Raw genomic sequence first — 12,823 nt, forward strand, 5'->3', positions numbered from 1 at the left:
CTTTGCAGGCCTGATCTGGCTGAAGTAGGACTTCTGCTCTGGGTGTGCTACATTGCCCTAGAGCTGAAAGGCACAACGTGCAGGCTTCTTTCCAAGGGGCGAGTTGGGCCCCACAGCATCTTGCTTCCAGCTCTTTGGGAAGCTATGAAACCACTCGCTCTGCACAGTGCTCTTACAGCCTACCGGGAACATGTCTTCCAAAGGCCTGTGAAACGCAGTTTCTTTGCAGGCCTGATCTGGCTGAAGTAGGACTTCTGCTCTGGGTGTGCTACTTTGCCCTAGAGCTGAAAGGCACAACGTGCAGGCTTCTTTCCAAAGGGCGAGTTGGGCCCCACAGCATCTTGCTTCCAGCTCTTTGGGAAGCTAAGAAACAACTCGCTCTGCACAGTGCTCTTACAGCCTACCGGGAACATGTCTTCCAAAGGCCTGTGAAACGCAGTTTCTTTGCAGGCCTGATCTGGCTGAAGTAGGGCTTCTGCTCTGGGTGTGCTACTTTGCCCTGGAGCTGAAAGGCACAACGTGCAGGCTTCTTTCCAAAGGGCGAGTTGGGCCCCACAACATCTTGCTTCCAGCTCTTTGGGAAGCTAAGAAACAACTCGCTCTGCACAGTGCTCTTACAGCCTAGTGGGAACATCTCTTCCAAAGGCCTGTGAAACGCAGTTTCTTTGCAGGCCTGGTCTGGCTGAAGTAGGACTTCTGCTCTGGGTGTGCTACTTTGCCCTAGAGCTGAAAGGCACAACGTGCAGGCTTCTTTCCAAAGGGTGAGTTGGGCCCCACAGCATCTTGCTTCCAGCTCTTTGGGAAGCTAAGAAACAACTCGCTCTGCACAGTGCTCTTACAGCCTAGTGGGAACATCTCTTCCAAAGGCCTGTGAAACGCAGTTTCTTTGCAGGCCTGATCTGGCTGGAGTAGGACTTCTGCTCTGGGTGTGCTCCATTGCCCTAGAGCTGAAAGGCACAACGTGCAGGCTTCTTTCCAAAGGGCGAGTTGGGCCCCACAGCATCTTGCTTCCAGCTCTTTGGGAAGCTAAGAAACAACTCGCTCTGCACAGTGCTCTTACAGCCTACCGGGAACATCTCTTCCAAAGGCCTGTGAAACGCAGTTTCTTTGCAGGCCTGGTCTGGCTGAAGTAGGACTTCTGCTCTGGGTGTGCTACTTTGCCCTAGAGCTGAAAGGCACAACGTGCAGGCTTCTTTCCAAAGGGCGAGTTGGGCCCCACAGCATCTTGCTTCCAGCTCTTTGGGAAGCTAAGAAACAACTCGCTCTGCACAGTGCTCTTACAGCCTACCGGGAACATCTCTTCCAAAGGCCTGTGAAACGCAGTTTCTTTGCAGGCCTGGTCTGGCTGAAGTAGGACTTCTGCTCTGGGTGTGCTACTTTGCCCTAGAGCTGAAAGGCACAACGTGCACGCTTCTTTGCAAATGGCGAGTTGGGCCCCACAGCATCTTGCTTCCAGCTCTTTGGGAAGCTAAGAAACAACTCGCTCTGCACAGTGCTCTTACAGGCTAGTGGGAACACATGTTCCAAAGGCCTGTGAAACGCAGTTTCTTTGCAGGCCTGATCTGGCTGAAGTAGGACTTCTGCTCTGGGTGTGCTACATTGCCCTAGAGCTGAAAGGCACAACGTGCAGGCTTCTTTCCAAAGGGCGAGTTGGGCCCCACAGCATCTTGCTTCCAGCTCTTTGGGAAGCTAAGAAACAACTCGCTCTGCACAGTGCTCTTACAGCCTACCGGGAACATCTCTTCCAAAGGCCTGTGAAACGCAGTTTCTTTGCAGGCCTGATCTGGCTGAAATAGGGCTTCTGCTCTGGGTGTGCTACTTTGCCCAAGAGCTGAAAGGCACAACGTGCAGGCTTCTTTCCAAAGGGCGAGTTGGGCCCCACAGCATCTTGCTTCCAGCTCTTTGGGAAGCTAAGAAACAATTCGCTCTGCACAGTGCTCTTACAGCCTAGTGGGAACATCTCTTCCAAAGGCCTGTGAAACGCAGTTTCTTTGCAGGCCTGATCTGGCTGAAGTAGGACTTCTGCTCTGGGTGTGCTACTTTGCCCTAGAGCTGAAAGGCACAACGTGCAGGCTTCTTTCCAAAGGGCGAGTTGGGCCCCACAGCATCTTGCTTCCAGCCTTTTGGGAAGCTAAGAAACAACTCGCTCTACACAGTGCTCTTACTGCCTACCGGGAACATCTCTTCCAGAGGACTGTGAAACGCAGTTTCTTTGCAGGCCTGATCTGGCTGAAGTAGGACTTCTGCTCTGGGTGTGCTACATTGCCCTAGAGCTGAAAGGCACAACGTGCAGGCTTCTTTCCAAAGGGCGAGTTGGGCCCCACAGCATCTTGCTTCCAGCTCTTTGCGAAGCTAAGAAACAACTCGCTCTGCACAGTGCTCTTACAGCCTACCGGGAACATCTCTTCCAAAGGCCTGTGAAACGCAGTTTCTTTGCAGGCCTGATCTGGCTGAAGTAGGACTTCTGCTCTGGGTGTGCTACTTTGCCCTAGAGCTGAAAGGCACAACATGCAGGCTTCTTTCCAAAGGGCGAGTTGGGCCCCACAGCATCTTGCTTCCAGCTCTTTGGGAAGCTAAGAAACAACTCGCTCTGCACAGTGCTCTTACATCCTACCGGGAACATCCTTTCCGAAGGCCTGTGAAACGCAGTTTCTTTGCAGGCCTGGTCTGGCTGAAGTAGGACTTCTGCTCTGGGTGTGCTACTTTGCCCTGGAGCTGAAAGGCACAACGTGCAGGCTTCTTTCCAAAGGGCGAGTTGGGCCCCACAGCATCTTGCTTCCAGCTCTTTGGGAAGCTAAGAAACAACTCGCTCTGCACAGTGCTCTTACAGCCTACCGGGAACATCCTTTCCAAAGGCCTGTGTAACGCAGTTTCTTTGCAGGCCTGGTCTGGCTGAAGTAGGACTTCTGCTCTGGGTGTGCTACTTTGCCCTGGAGCTGAAAGGCACAACGTGCAGGCTTCTTTCCAAAGGGCGAGTTGGGCCCCACAGCATCTTGCTTCCAGCTCTTTGGTAAGCTAAGTAACAACTCGCTCTGCACAGTGCTCTTACAGCCTAGTGGGAACATCTCTTACAAAGGCCTGTGAAACGCAGTTTCTTTGCAGGCCTGATCTGGCTGAAGTAGGACTTCTGCTCTGGGTGTGCTCCATTGCCCTAGAGCTGAAAGGCACAACGTACAGGCTTCTTTCCAAAGGGCGAGTTGGGCCCCACAGCATCTTGCTTCCAGCTCTTTGGGAAGCTAAGAAACAACTCGCTCTGCACAGTGCTCTTACAGCCTACCGGGAACATCTCTTCCAAAGGCCTGTGAAACGCAGTTTCTTTGCAGGCGTGATCTGGCTGAAGTAGGACTTCTGCTCTGGGTGTGCTACTTTGCCCTAGAGCTGAAAGGCACAACGTGCAGGCTTCTTTCCAAAGGGCGAGTTGGGCCCCACAGCATCTTGCTTCCAGCTCTTTGGGAAGCTAAGAAACAACTCGCTCTGCACAGTGCTCTTACAGCCTACCGGGAACATGTCTTCCAAAGGCCTGTGAAACGCAGTTTCTTTGCAGGCCTGATCTGGCTGAAGTAGGGCTTCTGCTCTGGGTGTGCTACTTTGCCCTAGAGCTGAAAGGCACAACGTGCAGGCTTCTTTCCAAAGGGCGAGTTGGGCCCCACAGCATCTTGCTTCCAGCTCTTTGGGAAGCTAAGAAACAACTCGCTCTGCACAGTGCTCTTACAGCCTACCGGGAACATCTGTTCCAAAGGCCTGTGAAACGCAGTTTCTTTGCAGGCCTGATCTGGCTGAAGTAGGACTTCTGCTCTGGGTGTGCTACTTTGCCCTAGAGCTGAAAGGCACAACATGCAGGCTTCTTTCCAAAGGGCGAGTTGGGCCCCACAGCATCTTGCTTCCAGCTCTTTGGGAACCTAAGAAACAACTCGCTCTGCACAGTGCTCTTACAGCCTACTGGGAACATCTCTTCCAAAGGTCTGTGAAACGCAGTTTCTTTGCAGGCCTGGTCTGGCTGAAGTAGGACTTCTGCTCTGGGTATGCTACTTTGCCCTAGAGCTGAAAGGCACAACGTGCAGGCTTCTTTCCAAAGGCCGAGTTGGGCCCCACAGCATCTTGCTTCCAGCTCTTTGGGAAGCTAAGAAACAACTCGCTCTGCACAGTGCTCTTACAGCCTAGTGGGAACATCTCTTCCAAAGGCCTGTGAAACGCAGTTTCTTTGCAGGCCTGATCTGGCTGAAGTAGGACTTCTGCTCTGGGTGTGCTACTTTGCCCTAGAGCTGAAAGGCACAACGTGCAGGCTTCTTTCCAAAGGGCGAGTTGGGCCCCACAGCATCTTGCTTCCAGCTCTTTGGGAAGCTAAGAAACAACTCGCTCTGCACAGTGCTCTTACAGCCTACCGGGAACATCTCTTCCAAAGGCCTGTGAAACGCAGTTTCTTTGCAGGCCTGGTCTGGCTGAAGTAGGACTTCTGCTCTGGGTGTGCTACTTTGCCCTAGAGCTGAAAGGCACAACGTGCAGGCTTCTTTCCAAAGGGCGAGTTGGGCCCCACAGCATCTTGCTTCCAGCTCTTTGGGAAGCTAAGAAACAACTCGCTCTGCACAGTGCTCTTACAGCCTAGTCGGAACATCTCTTCCAAAGGCCTGTGAAAGGCACTTTCTTTGCAGGCCTGATCTGGCTGAAGTAGGGCTTCTGCTCTGGGTGTGCTACATTGCCCTAGAGCTGAAAGGCACAACGTGCAGGCTTCTTTCCAAAGGGCGAGTTGGGCCCCACAGCATCTTGCTTCCAGCTCTTTGGGAAGCTAAGAAACAACTCGCTCTGCACAGTGCTCTTACAGCCTACCGGGAACATCTCTTCCAAAGGCCTGTGAAACGCAGTTTCTTTGCAGGCCTGATCTGGCTGAAGTAGGACTTCTGCTCTGGGTGAGCTACTTTGCCCTAGAGCTGAAAGGCACAACGTGCAGGCTTCTTTCCAAAGGGCGAGTTGGGCCCCACAGCATCTTGCTTCCAGCTCTTTGCGAAGCTAGGAAACAGCTCGCTCTGCACAGTGCTCTTACAGCCTACCGGGAACATCTCTTCCAAAGGCCTGTGAAACGCAGTTTCTTTGCAGGCCTGATCTGGCTGAAGTAGGACTTCTGCTCTGGGTGTGCTACTTTGCCCTATAGCTGAAAGGCACAACGTGCAGGCTTCTTTCCAAAGGGCGAGTTGGGCCCCACAGCATCTTGCTTCCAGCTCTTTGGGAAGCTAAGAAACAACTCGCTCTGCACAGTGCTCTTACAGCCTACCGGGAACATCCTTTCCAAAGGCCTGTGAAACGCAGTTTCTTTGCAGGCCTGGTCTGGCTGAAGTAGGACTTCTGCTCTGGGTGTGCTACTTTGCCCTAGAGCTGAAAGGCACAACGTGCAGGCTTCTTTGCAAAGGGCGAGTTGGGCCCCACAGCATCTTGCTTCCAGCTCTTTGGGAAGCTAAGAAACAACTCGCTCTGCACAGTGCTCTTACAGCCTACCGGGAACATCCTTTCCAAAGGCCTGTGAAACGCAGTTTCTTTGCAGGCCTGGTCTGGCTGAAGTAGGACTTCTGCTCTGGGTGTGCTACTTTGCCCTAGAGCTGAAAGGCACAACGTGCAGGCTTCTTTCCAAAGGGCGAGTTGGGCCCCACAGCATCTTGCTTCCAGCTCTTTGGGAAGCTAAGAAACAACTCGCTCTGCACAGTGCTCTTACAGCCTACCGGGAACATCCTTTCCAAAGGCCTGTGAAACGCAGTTTCTTTGCAGGCCTGGTCTGGCTGAAGTAGGACTTCTGCTCTGGGTGTGCTACTTTGCCCTAGAGCTGAAAGGCACAACGTGCAGGCTTCTTTCCAAAGGGCGAGTTGGGCCCCACAGCATCTTGCTTCCAGCTCTTTGGGAAGCTAAGTAACAACTCGCTCTGCACAGTGCTCTTACAGCCTAGTGGGAACATCTCTTCCAAAGGCCTGTGAAACGCAGTTTCTTTGCAGGCCTGATCTGGCTGAAGTAGGACTTCTGCTCTGGGTGTGCTCCATTGCCCTAGAGCTGAAAGGCACAACGTACAGGCTTCTTTCCAAAGGGCGAGTTGGGCCCCACAGCATCTTGCTTCCAGCTCTTTGGGAAGCTAAGAAACAACTCGCTCTGCACAGTGCTCTTACAGCCTACCGGGAACATCTCTTCCAAAGGCCTGTGAAACGCAGTTTCTTTGCAGGCCTGATCTGGCTGAAGTAGGACTTCTGCTCTGGGTGTGCTACATTGCCCTAGAGCTGAAAGGCACAACGTGCTGGCTTCTTTCCAAAGGGCGAGTTGGGCCCAACAGCATCTTGCTTCCAGCTCTTTGGGAAGCTAAGAAACAACTCGCTCTGCACAGTGCTCTTACAGCCTACCGGGAACATCTCTTCCAAAGGCCTGTGAAACGCAGTTTCTTTGCAGGCCTGATCTGGCTGAAGTAGGACTTCTGCTCTGGGTGTGCTCCTTTGCTCTAGAGCTGAAAGGCACAACGTGCAGGGTTCTTTCCAAAGGGCGAGTTGGGCCCCACAGCATCTTGCTTCCAGCTCTTTGGGAAGCTAAGAAACAACTCGCTCTGCACAGTGCTCTTACAGCCTACCGGGAACATCCTTTCCAAAGGCCTGTGAAACGCAGTTTCTTTGCAGGCCTGATCTGGCTGAAGTAGGACTTCTGCTCTGGGTGTGCTACTTTGCCCTAGAGCTGAAAGGCACAACGTGCAGGCTTCTTTCCAAAGGGCGAGTTGGGCCCCACAGCATCTTGCTTCCAGCTCTTTGGGAAGCTAAGAAACAACTCGCTCTGCACAGTGCTCTTACAGCCTAGTGGGAACATCTCTTCCAAAGGCCTGTGAAACGCAGTTTCTTTGCAGGCCTGATCAGGCTGAAGTAGGACTTCTGCTCTGGGTGTGCTACTTTGCCCTAGAGCTGAAAGGCACAACGTGCAGGCTTCTTTCCAAAGGGCGAGTTGGGCCCCACAGCATCTTGCTTCCAGCTCTTTGGGAAGCTAAGTAACAACTCGCTCTGCACAGTGCTCTTACAGCCTACCGGGAACATCTCTTCCAAATGCCTGTGAAACGCAGGTTCTTTGCAGGCCTGATCTGGCTGAAGTAGGACTTCTGCTCTGGGTGTGCTACTTTGCCCTAGAGCTGAAAGGCACAACGTGCAGGCTTCTTTCCAAAGGGCGAGTTGGGCCCCACAGCATCTTGCTTCCAGCTCTTTGCGAAGCTAAGAAACAACTCGCTCTGCACAGTGCTCTTACAGCCTACCGGGAACATCTCTTCCAAAGGCCTGTGAAATGCAGTTTCTTTGCAGGCCTGATCTGGCTGAAGTAGGACTTCTGCTCTGGGTGTGCTACTTTGCCCTAGAGCTGAAAGGCACAACGTGCAGGCTTCTTTCCAAAGGGCGAGTTGGGCCCCACAGCATCTTGCTTCCAGCTCTTTGGGAAGCTAAGAAACAACTCGCTCTGCACAGTGCTCTTACAGCCTACCGGGAACATCTCTTCCAGAGGCCTGTGAAACGCAGTTTCTTTGCAGGCCTGATCTGGCTGAAGTAGGACTTCTGCTCTGGGTGTGCTACTTTGCCCTAGAGCTGAAAGGCACAACGTGCAGGCTTCTTTCCAAAGGGCGAGTTGGGCCCCACAGCATCTTGCTTCCAGCTCTTTGGGAAGCTAAGAAACAACTCGCTCTGCACAGTGCTCTTACAGCCTACCGGGAACATCTCTTCCAGAGGCCTGTGAAACGCAGTTTCTTTGCAGGCCTGATCTGGCTGAAGTAGGACTTCTGCTCTGGGTGTGCTACTTTGCCCTAGATCTGAAAGGCACAACGTGCAGGCTTCTTTCCAAAGGGCGAGTTGGGCCCCACAGCATCTTGCTTCCAGCTCTTTGGGAAGCTAAGAAACAACTCGCTCTGCACAGTGCTCTTACAGCCTACCGGGAACATCTCTTCCAAAGGCCTGTGAAACGCAGTTTGTTTGCAGGCCTGATCTGGCTGAAGTAGGACTTCTGCTCTGGGTGTGCTACTTTGCCCTAGAGCTGAAAGGCACAACGTGCAGGCTTCTTTCCAAAGGGCGAGTTGGGCCCCACAGCATCTTGCTTCCAGCTCTTTGGGAAGCTAAGAAACATCTCGCTCTGCACAGTGCTCTTACAGCCTAGTGGGAACATCTCTTACAAAGGCCTGTGAAACGCAGTTTCTTTGCAGGCCTGATCTGGCTGAAGTAGGGCTTCTGCTCTGGGTGTGCTACTTTGCCCTAGAGCTGAAAGGCACAACGTGCAGGCTTCTTTCCAAAGGGCGAGTTGGGCCCCACAGCATCTTGCTTCCAGCTCTTTGGGAAGCTAAGAAACAACTCGCTCTGCACAGTGCTCTTACAGCCTACCGGGAACATCTCTTCCAGAGGCCTGTGAAACGCAGTTTCTTTGCAGGCCTGATCTGGCTGAAGTAGGACTTCTGCTCTGGGTGTGCTACTTTGCCCTAGAGCTGAAAGGCACAACGTGCAGGCTTCTTTCCAAAGGGCGAGTTGGGCCCCACAGCATCTTGCTTCCAGCTCTCTGGGAAGCTAAGAAACAACTCGATCTGCACAGTGCTCTTACAGCCTACCGGGAACATCTCTTCCAAAGGCCTGTGAAACGCAGTTTCTTTGCAGGCCTGATCTGGCTGAAGTAGGACTTCTTCTCTGGGTGTGCTACTTTGCCCTAGAGCTGAAAGGCACAACGTGCAGGCTTCTTTCCAAGGGGCGAGTTGGGCCCCACAGCATCTTGCTTCCAGCTGTTTGGGAAGCTGAGAAACAACTCGCTCTGCACAGTGCTCTTACAGCCTACCGGGAACATCTCTTCCAAAGGCCTGTGAAACGCAGTTTCTTTGCAGGCCTGATCTGGCTGAAGTTGGACTTCTGCTCTGGGTGTGCTACTTGGCCCTAGAGCTGAAAGGCACAACGTGCAGGCTTCTTTCCAAAGGGCGAGTTGGGCCCCACAGCATCTTGCTTCCAGCTCTTTGGGTAGCTAAGAAACAACTCGCTCTGCACAGTGCTCTTACAGCCTAGTGGGAACATCTCTTCCCAAGGGTTGTGAAACGCAGTTTGTTTGCAGGCCTGATCTGGCTGAAGTTGGACTTCTGCTCTGGGTCTGCTACTTTGCCCTAGAGCTTAAAGGCACAACGTGGAGGCTTCTTTGCAAATGGCGAGTTGGGCCCCACAGCATCTTGCTTCCAGCTCTTTGGGATGCTAAGAAACAACTCGCTCTGCACAGTGCTCTTACAGCCTAGTGGGAACACATGTTCCAAAGGCCTGTGAAACGCAGTTTCTTTGCAGGCCTGATCTGGCTGAAGTAGGACTTCTGCTCTGGGTGTGCTACATTGCCCTAGAGCTGAAAGGCACAACGTGCAGGCTTCTTTCCAAGGGGCGAGTTGGGCCCCACAGCATCTTGCTTCCAGCTCTTTGGGAAGCTATGAAACCACTCGCTCTGCACAGTGCTCTTACAGCCTACCGGGAACATCTCTTCCAAAGGCCTGTGAAACGCAGTTTCTTTGCAGGCCTGGTCTGGCTGAAGTAGGACTTCTGCTCTGGGTGTGCTACTTTGCCCTAGAGCTGAAAGGCACAACGTGCAGGCTTCTTTCCAAAGGGCGAGTTGGGCCCCACAGCATCTTGCTTCCAGCTCTTTGGGAAGCTAAGAAACAACTCGCTCTGCACAGTGCTCTTACAGCCTACCGGGAACATCTCTTCCAAAGGCCTGAGAAACGCAGTTTCTTTGCAGGCCTGATCTGGCTGAAGTAGGGCTTCTGCTCTGGGTGTGCTACTTTGCCCTGGAGCTGAAAGGCACAACGTGCAGGCTTCTTTCCAAAGGGCGAGTTGGGCCCCACAGCATCTTGCTTCCAGCTCTTTGGGAAGCTAAGAAACAACTCGCTCTGCACAGTGCTCTTACAGCCTACCGGGAACATCCTTTCCAAAGGCCTGTGAAACGCAGTTTCTTTGCAGGCCTGATCTGGCTGAAGTAGGACTTCTGCTCTGGGTGTGCTACTTTGCCCTAGAGCTGAAAGGCACAACGTGCAGGCTTCTTTCCAAAGGGCGAGTTGGGCCCCACAGCATCTTGCTTCCAGCTCTTTGGGAAGCTAAGAAACAACTCGCTCTGCACAGTGCTCTTACAGCCTAGTGGGAACATCTCTTCCAAAGGCCTGTGAAACGCAGTTTCTTTGCAGGCCTGATCAGGCTGAAGTAGGACTTCTGCTCTGGGTGTGCTACTTTGCCCTAGAGCTGAAAGGCACAACGTGCAGGCTTCTTTCCAAAGGGCGAGTTGGGCCCCACAGCATCTTGCTTCCAGCTCTTTGGGAAGCTAAGTAACAACTCGCTCTGCACAGTGCTCTTACAGCCTACCGGGAACATCTCTTCCAAATGCCTGTGAAACGCAGGTTCTTTGCAGGCCTGATCTGGCTGAAGTAGGACTTCTGCTCTGGGTGTGCTACTTTGCCCTAGAGCTGAAAGGCACAACGTGCAGGCTTCTTTCCAAAGGGCGAGTTGGGCCCCACAGCATCTTGCTTCCAGCTCTTTGCGAAGCTAAGAAACAACTCGCTCTGCACAGTGCTCTTACAGCCTACCGGGAACATCTCTTCCAAAGGCCTGTGAAATGCAGTTTCTTTGCAGGCCTGATCTGGCTGAAGTAGGACTTCTGCTCTGGGTGTGCTACTTTGCCCTAGAGCTGAAAGGCACAACGTGCAGGCTTCTTTCCAAAGGGCGAGTTGGGCCCCACAGCATCTTGCTTCCAGCTCTTTGGGAAGCTAAGAAACAACTCGCTCTGCACAGTGCTCTTACAGCCTACCGGGAACATCTCTTCCAGAGGCCTGTGAAACGCAGTTTCTTTGCAGGCCTGATCTGGCTGAAGTAGGACTTCTGCTCTGGGTGTGCTACTTTGCCCTAGAGCTGAAAGGCACAACGTGCAGGCTTCTTTCCAAAGGGCGAGTTGGGCCCCACAGCATCTTGCTTCCAGCTCTTTGGGAAGCTAAGAAACAACTCGCTCTGCACAGTGCTCTTACAGCCTACCGGGAACATCTCTTCCAGAGGCCTGTGAAACGCAGTTTCTTTGCAGGCCTGATCTGGCTGAAGTAGGACTTCTGCTCTGGGTGTGCTACTTTGCCCTAGATCTGAAAGGCACAACGTGCAGGCTTCTTTCCAAAGGGCGAGTTGGGCCCCACAGCATCTTGCTTCCAGCTCTTTGGGAAGCTAAGAAACAACTCGCTCTGCACAGTGCTCTTACAGCCTACCGGGAACATCTCTTCCAAAGGCCTGTGAAACGCAGTTTGTTTGCAGGCCTGATCTGGCTGAAGTAGGACTTCTGCTCTGGGTGTGCTACTTTGCCCTAGAGCTGAAAGGCACAACGTGCAGGCTTCTTTCCAAAGGGCGAGTTGGGCCCCACAGCATCTTGCTTCCAGCTCTTTGGGAAGCTAAGAAACATCTCGCTCTGCACAGTGCTCTTACAGCCTAGTGGGAACATCTCTTACAAAGGCCTGTGAAACGCAGTTTCTTTGCAGGCCTGATCTGGCTGAAGTAGGGCTTCTGCTCTGGGTGTGCTACTTTGCCCTAGAGCTGAAAGGCACAACGTGCAGGCTTCTTTCCAAAGGGCGAGTTGGGCCCCACAGCATCTTGCTTCCAGCTCTTTGGGAAGCTAAGAAACAACTCGCTCTGCACAGTGCTCTTACAGCCTACCGGGAACATCTCTTCCAGAGGCCTGTGAAACGCAGTTTCTTTGCAGGCCTGATCTGGCTGAAGTAGGACTTCTGCTCTGGGTGTGCTACTTTGCCCTAGAGCTGAAAGGCACAACGTGCAGGCTTCTTTCCAAAGGGCGAGTTGGGCCCCACAGCATCTTGCTTCCAGCTCTCTGGGAAGCTAAGAAACAACTCGATCTGCACAGTGCTCTTACAGCCTACCGGGAACATCTCTTCCAAAGGCCTGTGAAACGCAGTTTCTTTGCAGGCCTGATCTGGCTGAAGTAGGACTTCTTCTCTGGGTGTGCTACTTTGCCCTAGAGCTGAAAGGCACAACGTGCAGGCTTCTTTCCAAGGGGCGAGTTGGGCCCCACAGCATCTTGCTTCCAGCTGTTTGGGAAGCTGAGAAACAACTCGCTCTGCACAGTGCTCTTACAGCCTACCGGGAACATCTCTTCCAAAGGCCTGTGAAACGCAGTTTCTTTGCAGGCCTGATCTGGCTGAAGTTGGACTTCTGCTCTGGGTGTGCTACTTGGCCCTAGAGCTGAAAGGCACAACGTGCAGGCTTCTTTCCAAAGGGCGAGTTGGGCCCCACAGCATCTTGCTTCCAGCTCTTTGGGTAGCTAAGAAACAACTCGCTCTGCACAGTGCTCTTACAGCCTAGTGGGAACATCTCTTCCCAAGGGTTGTGAAACGCAGTTTGTTTGCAGGCCTGATCTGGCTGAAGTTGGACTTCTGCTCTGGGTCTGCTACTTTGCCCTAGAGCTTAAAGGCACAACGTGGAGGCTTCTTTGCAAATGGCGAGTTGGGCCCCACAGCATCTTGCTTCCAGCTCTTTGGGATGCTAAGAAACAACTCGCTCTGCACAGTGCTCTTACAGCCTAGTGGGAACACATGTTCCAAAGGCCTGTGAAACGCAGTTTCTTTGCAGGCCTGATCTGGCTGAAGTAGGACTTCTGCTCTGGGTGTGCTACATTGCCCTAGAGCTGAAAGGCACAACGTGCAGGCTTCTTTCCAAGGGGCGAGTTGGGCCCCACAGCATCTTGCTTCCAGCTCTTTGGGAAGCTATGAAACCACTCGCTCTGCACAGTGCTCTTACAGCCTACCGGGAACATCTCTTCCAAAGGCCTGTGAAACGCAGTTTCTTTG

The sequence above is a fragment of the Equus caballus genome, chromosome 6 (genome assembly GCF_041296265.1).
Source record: "Equus caballus isolate H_3958 breed thoroughbred chromosome 6, TB-T2T, whole genome shotgun sequence".
Lineage (NCBI taxonomy): Eukaryota > Metazoa > Chordata > Mammalia > Perissodactyla > Equidae > Equus > Equus caballus.